The 13,600-nt window shown below is 44.6% G+C and overlaps 1 protein-coding gene across 1 annotated transcript in view; it reads left to right on the plus strand.

The window, feature by feature from the left end:
• Nucleotides 1–355: 355 nt before the first annotated feature.
• The window catches only part of LOC144120173 (arylsulfatase B-like), a 65,052-nt gene continuing 51,807 nt past the window's right edge, over nt 356–13,600 (plus strand). Inside the window, exon 1 of the mRNA XM_077652596.1 lies at nt 356–452. The gene's annotated coding sequence lies outside the window, so the exon portion shown is untranslated. The remainder of the gene's footprint in view (nt 453–13,600) is intronic.

Consider the following 13,600-nt stretch of genomic DNA (forward strand, 5'->3'; position numbering starts at 1 on the left):
GGTTAGCCGCTGTCTGATAATGGTGTTCAGATTAGCCGTCTGCGTTGTTGGAACGAAGGCCACTGAGAAAACTGGCTTGTCAACTGTCCTCGTAGGCGACTCACCCGCAGTTAATGTCCGGCGCAACTTCCTTGTCAGGCGGCGCGACTCAACAAGCGCGAAGCTGCTGCTGTCAGATTCATCTCTGTCACCATGGAGTCATCAGACGAATCAGGAAGCTCCACATCCGCGACGTTTGCGGCACAGGAGTTGCCAGCTGGTAGAGCCACATTCCTTTCTACGGCGTTCACGCGGACAGCTGTCAGCTGTTTTTTCACGCGGACAGCTGTTTTGTACTGAATTGAAAGCTCCTGATGTCTCATGTGCTGCTGCACAAAGGCACGTCCAGTATTTCGTCCCACCGGATGCACCTGAACGGAGCTTTGTGAGGAAGGAGCGCCGGTGACGACAAGGTTTGTGAATACTTCTCTACTTCTACGGCAGTGAAGAGTTTTGTGGCCGCACTTTTCTCATTTGGTAATGAGAGAAATGGCTAGGCACATGCGTTAGTGTCCTATACCTGCCTTTAAAGATTTCCAGGATTTAAAGTGACAGGTTGGATCTCTAAGAGGCGAGTGAACGACGCGCCTACTCTGTGACTCCTATCGCTAACTGCAGTGTCGTCGCTGTTGCCGTAGGCGAGCAACAGAAAACAGGCATAATATGGTCGGCAAAAGCAGGCAGCTTATGCCAATCACTGCCATTTCATCGTGCAGGCACGTGGCGAAAAGGTAGGCAGTTTGCCTTTTTACAAACACAGCTGGTAACTGTCGGAAAAGCTCTCACCGCATGTCGAGAGAGAATTAAATGCAAAGCGATCCTGTGTACGTTTGTGGGCCGCTTCGGTAATACCAGTAGCGGTAATACCAGTGTTTCAAAAGGAGCCAAACCGACCATGTTCATGAAGTTTAGAGACTGTATTACTATTCTCCCCCCTCATACGTAAGTGCGTGCTTCTGTGATTCCAGTGTGCAGATGCACAATAGCATCATAAATCGCTTCAAGACGTGTGAAGGGAGCTTTCCAACTTTCATTCCAAGTGGCGGCGGAGTAGCATGTTTCGCCGGTGAAATGCATGTCAGTTCGCCAGCTATATAGTAGCGATTTTTAGCTGCGTGGATTCGACGAACGTCTTTTACTATCCTGCACCCATTAAGGTGGGCTGTCAAAAATTTGAAAATGCTTTATGTATCACTCATTAAGTGCAGCACGCACCGCCTGCTAACAACCTAATATATGCAGCCTATAAATGGATTATGTAAAAATTGCAACTACTGTCGAACATGGGTATTACAAACATTTTCCTAAACATGGCAGATGCCACGAATCAATAGCGATTCCCATTGCAAGTCCCCATAGAATACCATGCACCTGGCACATCGCTTTCATGAAGTTTTCCTGCGACCGGATATAACAAATCCTAGGTGAGCTTCAGTGGCCATTTCGCGCTAAGTGCGCCAATGTGTAACGTTGGGCGACAGTTGCTTTGCCAGCTGATGTGAAAAAGGAAGGAATTAGGTCACGTAATCGCGTGTGTCGAACACCGCATAAAAAATGCACGATACTTCTCCCACCTCAGGTGCAGCCCGTATATACCGTTTCTCCAAATGATCAGTCAGCTCCGGCGCGATAATTTGTCGCCTACAGCGCGCGCGTTATTACCGAAACTCGACTGCGGTCTCCTCTGAACGCTGTCGCGAAGCCTGGAGCGCTCGCTGCCCGCTGCGCCTAGACTGAATTGCCAAACTCATTGGGGCTCCTCGCAACCTCGACCCTCCGCGTTGCTCTAATTTCACGCCGCGAAAGGGCTCTGTTTCTCTGGTGCCGAGTGTTTGGCCGTGTGCAGTTCAGCTTAGGTTTTCTCGGCGTGATGTGACCGTCTTTCTTGTGCCTTACGATGTCGACACGCCGCTAGTCTCAGAGTCGCGGTTAGTGACAGCAGTGGCAAACGAAAATACAAAACGAATTGTTTAACGAGAACCTGCGCACGACCCTAGCAGTTGCTTTCGGGCACAATCAAGTGCCCGGAAGGCAAGGGCTTTGACGCAGCTCCAAGCATACTTTCTAAAATGAGCCACTGCGATAGCTCATTGATTATGGCGCTCGGCAGCTCAGTCGAAAGACGCGGCTTCGATCCCGGCCGCGGCAAGTCATATTTCGATGGAGGCGAAGTTCTAGAAGTCCGTCTACTGTGCGATGTCAGTGCGCCTTAAAGAACCCCAGGTGGTCGAAATTTCCGGAGCCCTTCACTACGGCGTCCCCTATCGCCTGAGTCGTTTTGGGACATTAAACCCTTACAAATCAAATCAAACCTCTATAAAATTAATAATCTGCCAAAAAAAAGCAACGAATAGCGCCGTCACCAGCGATGTGAAACGAGCAAGAAAAATGCTGAGATCATTTGCCTTCAAAGCGAGCTGAGGGAGCATTTGTCAAATTATGAGAAGGCAACACGGAAGGTTTCGGTCTGTCGTAGACATTCTTCACTTCTCTCATGCAGTGAAGTGTTTATACATCACGCAGGGAAACAAATCGCAAAGCGTACTCCAAAAGCAATCGCCGCCATGCGCTTTCTTTCAACGTGTAGCATATGGGCTTCAGCGCCCAGAAAACATTGATGAATATTTTTGATAAATGTTATTCTTACCCTGTCCGCTGCTACACCATAACCCGAAGGCTCGTTTTCTGTGCGCCGCGAGATTAAACGTGCGTGTATTGGCGAGGCTGAAATGTTCGGTTGGTGTACTTATATTCGGCCTCGTCGCTGTGCTTGTTGATGGCTCCCTGAGCACATAAGGGCGGCAGACTAAACTCCAGCTTTGTTGTCGTCTGTCTATACTGCGTCAGGAACCCTGTTGACAAGCGACACGTGCGACGAAGGTCATCTACGGCATTAACGATGCGACGGCTGGGAAGACATCTCAAGTTCGTTTCAGCTTCTTTATCACAAGGTTGAACTGTAGAAGTAGCAACGTCTCAGGAGCCGCCACCACTGCTAGTAGAATGACTTGCGTGCGACTTCATGAACTTCAAGAAACAGCGTGACTACCATGCTTGTTTTATTCGTTCCATGGTTGTTCTATATTTACAGCTGTCTTGAAGTTCACGATTGATAATTCCATCGATGTCGACATGAGTGACCTCTCAAATCCGTGTACGTAGTTTTCTTAGGTTAACTGAGTGCCGCTGGTGGGAATACTGGTTGCCAGCAGAGTAAATACAATCTTTAGTAGAAAGCCGTGTTTTACCAAGCTGTGTACAGAGCAGACTTTCTTGCCTCTTCATTCATGTATTGCTGTGAAGTGACCACACAGATATCCTTCAGAGAAGTAGGCCTAATGCGTCGTCCGAAGGCGATTGTTTCCTACTGTGGACTTCGCGAGCGGGTGTCGCGCCGTGCAGTGTTATCGGCCTTTGTTGCTAAAAAAGCTGTTAGTTGTCAAGAAAGTTGCTGCTTAGCCGTCAACGTTTCATTACTCTAATTAGTCTATCTTATCCGCGCCTATTGTTCGGCATTCTTCTTCTACCTTGGGGCCGGGATTTGAGCAATTAAGTAGCAAGCAAAAAAAAATAAACTGAAACCATGGGTCAACTCCAAGCTTCTGAAGAGGATAGTGAAAAAAGAATAAACCATAGAAATAATTCACAACTGCAAAGGACGGGGAAATTTTTCGCGAATGCACAAAGTTTTGGTAGTCGTTCAGATAAAGTCCTTAAAAAGGCGAGACGTGACTATTTGTAAAGACATTTACCTGACCTGCTCGGCATTCTGATGTCCTCTGGAGTGAGTTATACTCTTTATTGAAACGTGTTCTTTCTGAAAAAAAACAATAATCTTAAAACAGAAACGTCCGAGGTATCAGGAAAAAAAAACTTGCTGATGGTTTCAATAATCACTTCACTACATTTGCTGAAAACGCATACGGCGTTAATGATTTATAGGGTTGTGTATACAATCAGAGCAACTTCTTTCTGCAACCTGTCCATGAACACGAAGTAAACTACATTATGCGAATTGCCAGCAATAGTAAAACTGAGAATATCAAAGGCATGCAAAAAAGCCATTTAATTTACTCTCAGATCTTCTTGCACCATGAGTAGCTTCGTCTAAATCAGAGAATTTTTTCAAGCTAAATGCAAGTTGCTCCCTTTACTATAATTCAAAGGAGATAACAATGAAATGTAATAAAAGCTTCAAATATGTCGTTCTCAGCAGACTACCTCCATCCCAATTTGGCTTCCATAAAATATGTGGAACAGAATTTGCTTTGCTGGCGCAAAAGCAACTTATCTGAGCGGCAATAGAAGAGGGATAGATAGTATTGAGTGTAATTGTAGATTTCTCAAAGGCATTTTACTATGTAGATCATTAACTGTTGATACAGAAATTTGAGTGTTGCGGCTATCGAAATAACTGCAACACGGATTCCGAATAGCAACTATAGATTCTTACCTTTCCCATTCACTGCTGGTGTCTAGTGGGGTACCGCAAGGTAGCATTTCATTCTTTTTTCTGATTAATATATATGTAGGTGACATAGTAACTATATATATATATATATATATATATATATATATATATATATATATATATATATATATATATATATATATATATATATATATATATATATATATATATTACGAACGTAGGTTGCGTTGGCTCCGCAGAATAAAGATTTAAGAGAAGTGGGCACTTCTACAAAGACTTTTATTTATCAACGTTTCGACCGCGGTGCGGTCTTCTTCAGGACTGTAGTGGTCTCGCACAGATTGACGTTTTAAGTTTGTGAGCTCAAGAGGAGGGAGAAAGGAGTGTAACACGCAAATAGCAACAACAGTTAAAAAAATTTAAAAACAATAAAGATGGTGGTGCGGAGAGCAGACAGGGACAATATTGGGGGAGGAAGGAAAAAAATAGAAATAAAAGAAAACAGGGGAGGAAAACTAGTATGGTAAGGAAGGGTGGGGTACAAAAGGAGATGGCGAAACGAGAGAAAGGGAGAGGAAGACGGTGCGGGGGACATGGGCAGCACGGCAACCACAGGCGTACGAAAGCAAAACGTGCAAACAAAACACACAAACAAAATGCTCAAACACAAAGGGCGCCGCTACAGATGCGTGGCCAAAGAGGAGCCGCTGCGCAAATGACACTGGCAGTGACGAACAGGCCAAACTAGGCGCCTTTCGGGTGTCTCACTAATTTCCGGTGAGCCGAGGGCTAGAACGTTAAGGAAGGAGTGGGCTACGTTAACGAGCACATGTGTAAGAACTTACTTACGGGGTCTGGGTTTCACTGAACGGTGCACCCCTCTCCCTGGGCGGGTCGTTGAACCGACCTCGCCGGGAATACTTGTTTGTAGGAGAGGAGAGCTGGGCTAGCTGTGTGCAAAGATTTCAAATTGTCGGAAAATGTAAGGAAAGAACGTCAAAAGCTTATCAATACTGCATGAGGCAGGATAGTGTAAGTAAGGAGGAATATGATTGCCTGGGATATACACTAGGAGTTATAAAAGGTATATCTGAGTTAGCCAATTAACGAGAAGTGTAGTATTATTTTGTTTGGAGGTCGTGAATAAAAGAAAGGGTACCAGGCTTTTCGCTAAGACCTTCTTGAATAGTATTAAACTTGTGGATAAAATAGGATTCACGCTTTTCACGTTCTCGCCTGTTTTTGAAGCCCCCTTGAATAATTGTTACTTTTAGTTGGTCAAATGGGAGTCCTTCTGCGTTTACATGCTTGGATAGGGGAAGGTTTGGGAGAGACTTGGCGTGTGCGCGGTGATTGTTAGATCGAATGCGGAATGCAGTGTTTGTCTGTCCTATGTATTGCTGGTTACACACAGTGCATTCAAGAAGGTAAATAATGTTTGATGAGTCGCAGTCAAAGTTACCGTTGATTGAATGCTGGAAAACTGACCTCGTACTAGTTGCGGAACACGTAGTCTGCATGTTCTTGCAAACTTTGCAGCGACCTTTACCACAGGGCTGACATCCATATTTTGGGGTTTTGTGTTCCTTGGAGTGGACTTGATGGTTCTGAATGTTTTTGGCACGCCTGTAAATCACGCGGGGTGCGCATGTAAATATTTTCGATAGTCGTTGACTTTGCTGGAGAATGTTAAAGTGCTTATTAAGAATTCTGTTTATGTTCGGTGCGTTACTGTTAAATGTGAGGATAAGGTTTGTAGTGTAATCATTTCGGCTATCTATTTGGTGCCCCTGGAGTATTTGACTACGGTTAAGATTTGAAGCTCTGCTTATGGCGTCATCAATAAGGGAACGTGGATAGCGCTGTGTTAAGAGCACGCTGCGCATGTGTTCGGAGTTTTCGTGAAAGTCTAGGTCGTTAGAGCAGATTCTTCGAAAACGATGGGCCTGCGAATAAGGGATGCTGGTTTTGCAGGGACGGGGATGGGCGCTTTGAAAATGTAGATATTTTTGTGAGTCGGTTGGTTTTCTATAAACGGTTGTACGAACTGACCCCTTGTCCACCAGAATGTCAACATCAAGAAAATTGATTTGACTAGCTGAGTAGGTGTGCGTAAACTTTATGTTTGGGTGCACGGAGTTGAAACTGTCAATGAAATGGATAAGTTGTTCTGTGTTTGTCCATGTTACAAAAATATCATCCAAATAGCGCTTGTAAAAGTACGGCTGAATTCGACAAGAAGAAAGAAATTTTGACTCTATATGATGCATGAAGATATTGGCATAATTTGGGGCCATTCTTGTTCTCATAGCGGTGCCACTTACTTGCAGATAATATTGAAGATCAAATTCGAAGCTAATATATTCTAACACAATTTTGGCTAGTGTTCCTAACACGTTTGGGCTTGGAGATTCATGAGGTCTCTGCTGTTCATAAGATTCTAAAAGGGCTGCAATGCCGTCGGCATAGGGAATGTTTGTGTATAAGGATGTTACATCCATGGTCACAAGAAAGGCTCCCTCTGGTAATGTTATATTGTCTATCTGGCGGAGAAAGTGGTTTGTATCTTTGATGTAGGATGGATGTGTGGCTGGAATGTGGCTAATTAGAGTGTCAATGTACTTCTATATTGGTTCTGTGAGAGTGCCGATTCCTGAAATTATTGGCCGTCCAGGAATACCGGCTTTATGTAATTTAGGGAGCATGTAGAAACGCCCAGGAGAAGGACGGATAGCCGTGAGACTTCCCTTATATATATATATATATATATATATATATATATATATATATATATATATATATATATATATATATATATATATATATATATATATATATATATATATATATTAGAAAGTAAGACAAGGAAAATGAGGCTTCGTTCGACAAACATAACATATGAAAGAAGCCAACATCCGCCGTCTTGGCTCAGTGGTTATGGCGCTCGGCTGCTGACCCGACCGCGGCAGTCGAATTTCGATCGAGGCGAAATTCTAGAGGCCCGTGTACTGTGCAATGTCAGTGCACGTTAAAGAACCCCAGGTAGTCGAAATTTCCGGAGCCCTTCACTACGGCGTCTCTCATAGCCTGAGTCGCTTTGGGAAGTAAAGTCCTCACAAATCAAAATCGAAGGAAGCTAAGAGTCACCGAAACCAAGGTGCATACGGGGAATGTTTCTATATTGTTTAATTTGTATTGCGGAAATGGGACAATAATACTTCGATTAATCTTTCGCGTAAAGGAACTTATTTATAAAGCAGCAGAAAAAACAACCATGTCGCCTCCGAATTTGCTGAGCTACGGCGATGGCGGTCCAATCTGCTGCTGTCGCGGGTATTTATGTTTATTGCGTGTAAGCGAACCTTGAGAGTGTTCACCAGCGCCACCCTCACCCATAGCGGCGGACTTAGCACGTCCTGTAATACCGCGAGTGTGACGTGGAACGTCATCTAACGGCGAGGGCGGAAACTGTGTGATAACCCTCGTATACTACCTATGGCATCAATACTGCCACAGCTATTAGCAAACAAGCGAAGGGAAATGAGGGCTCGTTCGACAAACATATGAAGGAAGCCAACAGTCACCGAAACCAAGGTGCATAGGGGAAAGTTTATATTTTGTTTAATTTGTAGTGCTGAAAATGGGACAAAAATACTTCGATTAATCGGTCGCTTAATGAAAATAATTTTAAAGCAGAAGAAAAAACAACCATGCCGCTGTTGGGATGCGAACCCACGACCTCAGAATTTCGCGTCCGGTGCTATAAAGGTAAATAGCCACGAGAGCAGCAGATTGGACAGCCATCGCCGTAGCTCAGTTGGTAGAACACCCGACGCCAAATTCGGAGGTCGTGGTTTCGGATCCTATCGGCGGCATGGTTGTTTTTCTGCTAGTTTATATTTTCCTTTAAGTGACAGATTAATCGAAGTATTATTGTACAATTTCAGTGCTAAAAATTAAACAATATAGAAACATTCCCCTATGCACACCTTGGTTTCGTGGACCGTTCACTTCTTTTCTTCATATATATATATATATATATATATATATATATATATATATATATATATATATATATATATATATATATATATATATATATATATATATATATATATATATATATATATATATATATATATATATATATATATATATATATTGTCTATGCAGATGATGCAGACAAATTTGTAGCTGGCAAAACAGGGAATGAATGAGGGCGTTCACAAACCAAAGCTTTCGCTGCATAAATTAGGTCAGTAGGGTCTTAAAAATGTCTAAAATAAACACTCTCAGAACAAAAGCAGCGTTTTTCGGAAGCAAAAATAAAACGGTTATAGTCGATCAATCTTATTACACTCAATGTTGATCGATCTCCTACTTACCTTTAAGGCGTTAGGTATTGTCTTTCAAAAGAATATCTCCATGGACAGGCACTTACATACGCTTACCACTAATCTATCTCAGATAATAGGACTCCTTAATCACCGCCCTTGATGTTGATATATGCCTTCTCCTCTAGAATTATTATCATTCCGTTTTGGGGTCCACAACTCAAGGAAATCTTCAAAAATTTTTGCCTCAAAAAGGAGTTTTAAGAATTGTGAAGAATGTGTCAATTTCCTTTCACACCCAAGAACTGTTCATCAAATGATGAAGTAAGACTAGCCACAAAAGCTACATAACTACAGGCTCTGTAGGACACTCATAAAATATTTAAATTTCTAATCTGGTTTTCAGCATCATTAGAGAATCAACAATTGACTGCCCATATCTACACAACTCGAAAACATACAAATCTACACATGGACAACAAATGGTAGAAAACAGACTGCCAAGGTTGCTTAATTGACGTGATAGTCAGAAATTTTACCCTAATGCTGTTCGCTTCAAAACAATATGTGCCGTTATGAGCAACTCCTGCAACAGTGAAATTCAAAGAACGTATTCTGCTTTGTTCAATTTGTTTTTGAGGTATGTAGTGTGCATTCTCTACAAAGTTTTATGTACCTTTTATTTTCTGGTATGTGACCAGTTTTGCCTCTTTGTTTACATTGCACCCTGTTGCGCCGTATGCCGAACTATATAATTTGCGAATGCATTTTAACTGTCGTTGCTCTTTTGGTTGTTGTTTTTTGCAACTGAGCTGTTTCGGCGTTGTTGCGTGATTGCACTATGGGAGCGTGGGGCTTCTTCAAGTTGTCCTTAAACGTGCTATGACAGCCTATTTTCACGCATAACCTGCTTATCGCCTATAATTCCAAACAGGTTAAATTGCAAATTCCCCCAATTTTCAGTTGATTCTGTGTGGTAGATATTTTTAAAGAGAATTTTTTTCGTTCCTTTTGCGAACAGCTTGCTGGTCTGGCAACCTCTGATCGCTTACGTCACGAGCGCATACACGCCACGCGTCGTCTGCTGCTAGCTGTTGAGGTGCTTGCATGCACACCGTAGACAGCGGTCGCTGGAAAAGTTTTTTTCTTTTAGCCTAGCGAAATGAAATGCATTTTCCGTGTTCTCTTTTGGGAAGCCTTCAACTTAGTACGCGAGCTGATGATCCTTGGGAAAGCGGACTTGCTCGCGGCGCCCACTTTCCGATTGTTGAGGAAACAGAAATCGATGGACGCCTGCTTTATTATTTACGCTTAGAAGCATGCTGTTCGTATGTTATGAGTGTGGTCTCTTTTGAGCAGTCAAATGCTCCCGTATGTGAAAAGCGGCACATGCCGTGCATGCCTTCGCCGATGTGCGCCGTGAAAGTTGTGGCGTTTTGTAGTTAGCTACCAAGTACTTGTCCGCTATTCATCGCTCGATAATTAAACTCAAATTATAAAAACGTGCACTACAGTAACCTTGAGGCCCGAAAGGAGCAGAGAAAATTGCCGAGTGCGACGACTTCCGCTCTGCATGTACGCGTTTGAAAGTCGAACACACATTTCCTTCGACTCATAGAACCTTTTTGCAGAAACCAAGCCGCTTGAAACACGCTGCGCGACTCGAATGCTTTCACTGTCTACTCCGATGAATAGTCGCCTCGGTCTAAATGAGTGCTTGAAAATAATAGTACACCATTTAGCGTTTACTGTGCGTGCGCATTGTGCCCCAGGAGTGCGACGGTTACGACAACTGCAGCCCGCGCTCAGGTTGTTTGCATGGCTGTGCGCAAACAGTACTGCTCGTTTGCGTGGCATAAAACGCCAGGTGGGTTATCCTTATCTTCAATTTTGCGTACTCTAGCTCACAAATTTCACTCTTACTCATTTACACACCATGATAACACTGCAATAAGTGCCGATGATGCTATATCACCTGCTTGGGAAACGCTCGCGTAGGATACCGGCGCTTTACACTAATTGTATCTGCTTTCTCTTATGTCAACAAAATTTAATTTTAGATCGGTTTAGCTAAAGATGCGTTCGGACATTACTTGAATTAACGAAAACAACCAGATTTGTCGTCCACAGTCGACGCCGACGGCTGCTGCCGGCTGCCGGCTGCACAGGCTATGCAGACCGGGTCACATATATCGGCACTTCCCCCTTATTGTACTCGCGCCCTGCGATGTAGGCAGTCGTCGCTTTGAGGGCACTGTAGCGAAAACTACGCTCGGCAGCTATTTGCAGGCGCTAAAACTTGCGAATTCGTTCTCCGCAATCGCCGAAATCGCGCACACGAATCCTGCCTACTCTCTAGGCCTCGTCACGAAAGGGGCCGGCGGTCCACCGTCAACCGAAATTCAAGAATATTGCAAAAGTTCCTCACTGATTAGTAACAAAGTGTGAAGATATGATATTTAGCCCCTTGTTTCGCTTTTTTGGATACGAATAAGGTATACAAGCGCAGTTTTTCCGGCCGTCGCCTCACCGGGCGTGAAGCTTTCGCTCGGCCGCACAAGCAGAGGCGACGGCGGAGAGCGGCACCATCGTGCGGCGTTTCCTGCCCCTATCGCTTGCCTCACCGATCGCTTCTATGCGCAGGCATCGAATGAAAGTACATCTTCGCTGGTGCACGCACATCGCGTATGTCGGCGTGGCTAGCATGAGGTCTAATAAGTTTTAAAATTCTCAAGTTTATAGAATATCATACCAACTAGTACCCTACAACTCTCTTCTGGTTCCCACAAAGCTGACTTTTAACATTAATACGATACGCGATCGTTGATCGTGCTGGCGTCGTCGTCGGTCTAGCGTGACAGACCAATGTGTCAGCGACGGAATTTGCGTACCGATCAGCCCACCGACCGTCGATCGCAGTCGCATCGGCCTATAGTGTGACCGGACCCTACCTATACCGAAGAAAAACTGCGTTACTGTTATTATCGCTTTTGCGGTACCAGTCATTCATATATGGGGGATGACTACTACTTCGATCGCCCGCGAAAGTAGAGGGGGAATGAGACTTCGCTGCGCATATTGCAGCAACGAGAGCAGAATACGTTGCTCCGTGCATGTGCTAGTGACGTCACGAGAGCTTTTAATATAGCGGTCCCTGCCGGTGGGAGGAGCCTCTCGGTCTCGATTTCGATCGTATTTATTGGAAAATACAGCGCGTCCAGGGCAGCCAAATTTCGGAAATTGAATCATAACCTCTTGCATTAGTTACTGAAGCAGAAAACTGCAATATGAATAACGACCACGTCATGGCCCCTTTAAGAGAGCTTTTTTTTTTCGTGCTTCCAGTGTCGTGCGATATCTTGGAAATAAACATGAATTCATTTCTACTGAAATACCGCGAAAGCAGGTGGCGGGCTTTCGAAACGTTCCCGCGCAGTTGACTCCGGACTGACGGAACACGTGGCGCCTGACGTCCTTCGTCTGGCATTCGTTCTAAGCCAGACTTGTAAATTGGGAAACGCTGACTGCGGAATCCCAGCAACCTCCGACGGTGCTTAACGTAACTTAGTGCCTCTTGTGTAATACCAACTCATTGCTTGGTGGCCTGCGAATGGAATGCCAAGCTCACCGCAAAGGAATGCAGTTATGGTGTGCGGAAAAAGAACTCCGCGTTCCATGCCTGCATGGCTTTGAAGCTACCAGTCTGTCTTTGTGGCAACGCACTTTGTCGCTGTCGTTCATACCTATAAGCTAACGTGCCGGTAAGAATGTTAGATATAGCCACAAATCGCCCACACGTATGAAATAGAAAACAGGATGGTAACGTGCGCTTTTTATTGTGTAAATTGGTTCATGTTTAATTTTTTATCACGAACAGCGTTACACTAAACATTACGCAGTGTTCTTGTATTTTTTTTTGCGTCCCAGTGGCGAATAAGGTACAGTGGGTGCTCGCCGTGCAGTCTGCCTGGAGCTTGGTGGCCGCCATAGCCTGATACCACGAGGTACCGATTTCTTCCGCTATATTGGTGATATTTTGAGCCATCCGAGGTCTGTCCTTGGGCGCAAGGTCTCTTGTCCTCTCCATTGTGGATGGCTCCCTCATGCGCCTTTGCAAGCGCGTTGTCTTCCTTGTGATGGATGACACTCCGACGGTCTTTGGGACTTTGCTGAACAGTCTTTCTTCTCTCAGCACGGCTCTTAACGGGACACTGAAAACAACGCTACCAAATTTTGTTTGTTAGTAAAATCCGATAGTTCGGCATTTTGTGGCTTTGTTGCCGCTTGTCCGGTAGCGAAAGGTCGATTTATTTCTGAGAGATTTGGATTCGAAGTTTAAAAACTTTTTCCCGCAGCTACAATTCACACTCGGGACTCCCTGATGACGGAGTTGAACAAGAGCGACGTGACATAAGACGCCGGAAACGGAAAAGTGGACTCCGTGACTGCTGGCCCCGAGCGCTGCGCTTCCGCCTTGCAGCAGCCGAAATGAAAACTACTGCCGGCAAAACGTGGAAGGCTTCTGTCAGCCGTCGTGCCTTCGTTTGCGTTTGCTGGAGCGTTATAATGGATCCCGTTTCCGATTCCGACAATGAAGTTCTCGCAAAGAACTGCGTCCTGCGTTCAGCGACCTCAACCCCACACAGCCTGTGATGATTTTTAGGGCTGAGGCTGCGGGTCTGGCAAGAAACTCCTAGCGCAGAGGAGTTGGCAGCGTCGCTGACACCACCGAGCCACCGTCATGACTGATTTGTAGCGACTATACTCCGTTTCATACTTAGCTGTCTACGCAGCC

Source organism: Amblyomma americanum, chromosome 2 (genome assembly GCF_052857255.1).
Source record: "Amblyomma americanum isolate KBUSLIRL-KWMA chromosome 2, ASM5285725v1, whole genome shotgun sequence".
Lineage (NCBI taxonomy): Eukaryota > Metazoa > Arthropoda > Arachnida > Ixodida > Ixodidae > Amblyomma > Amblyomma americanum.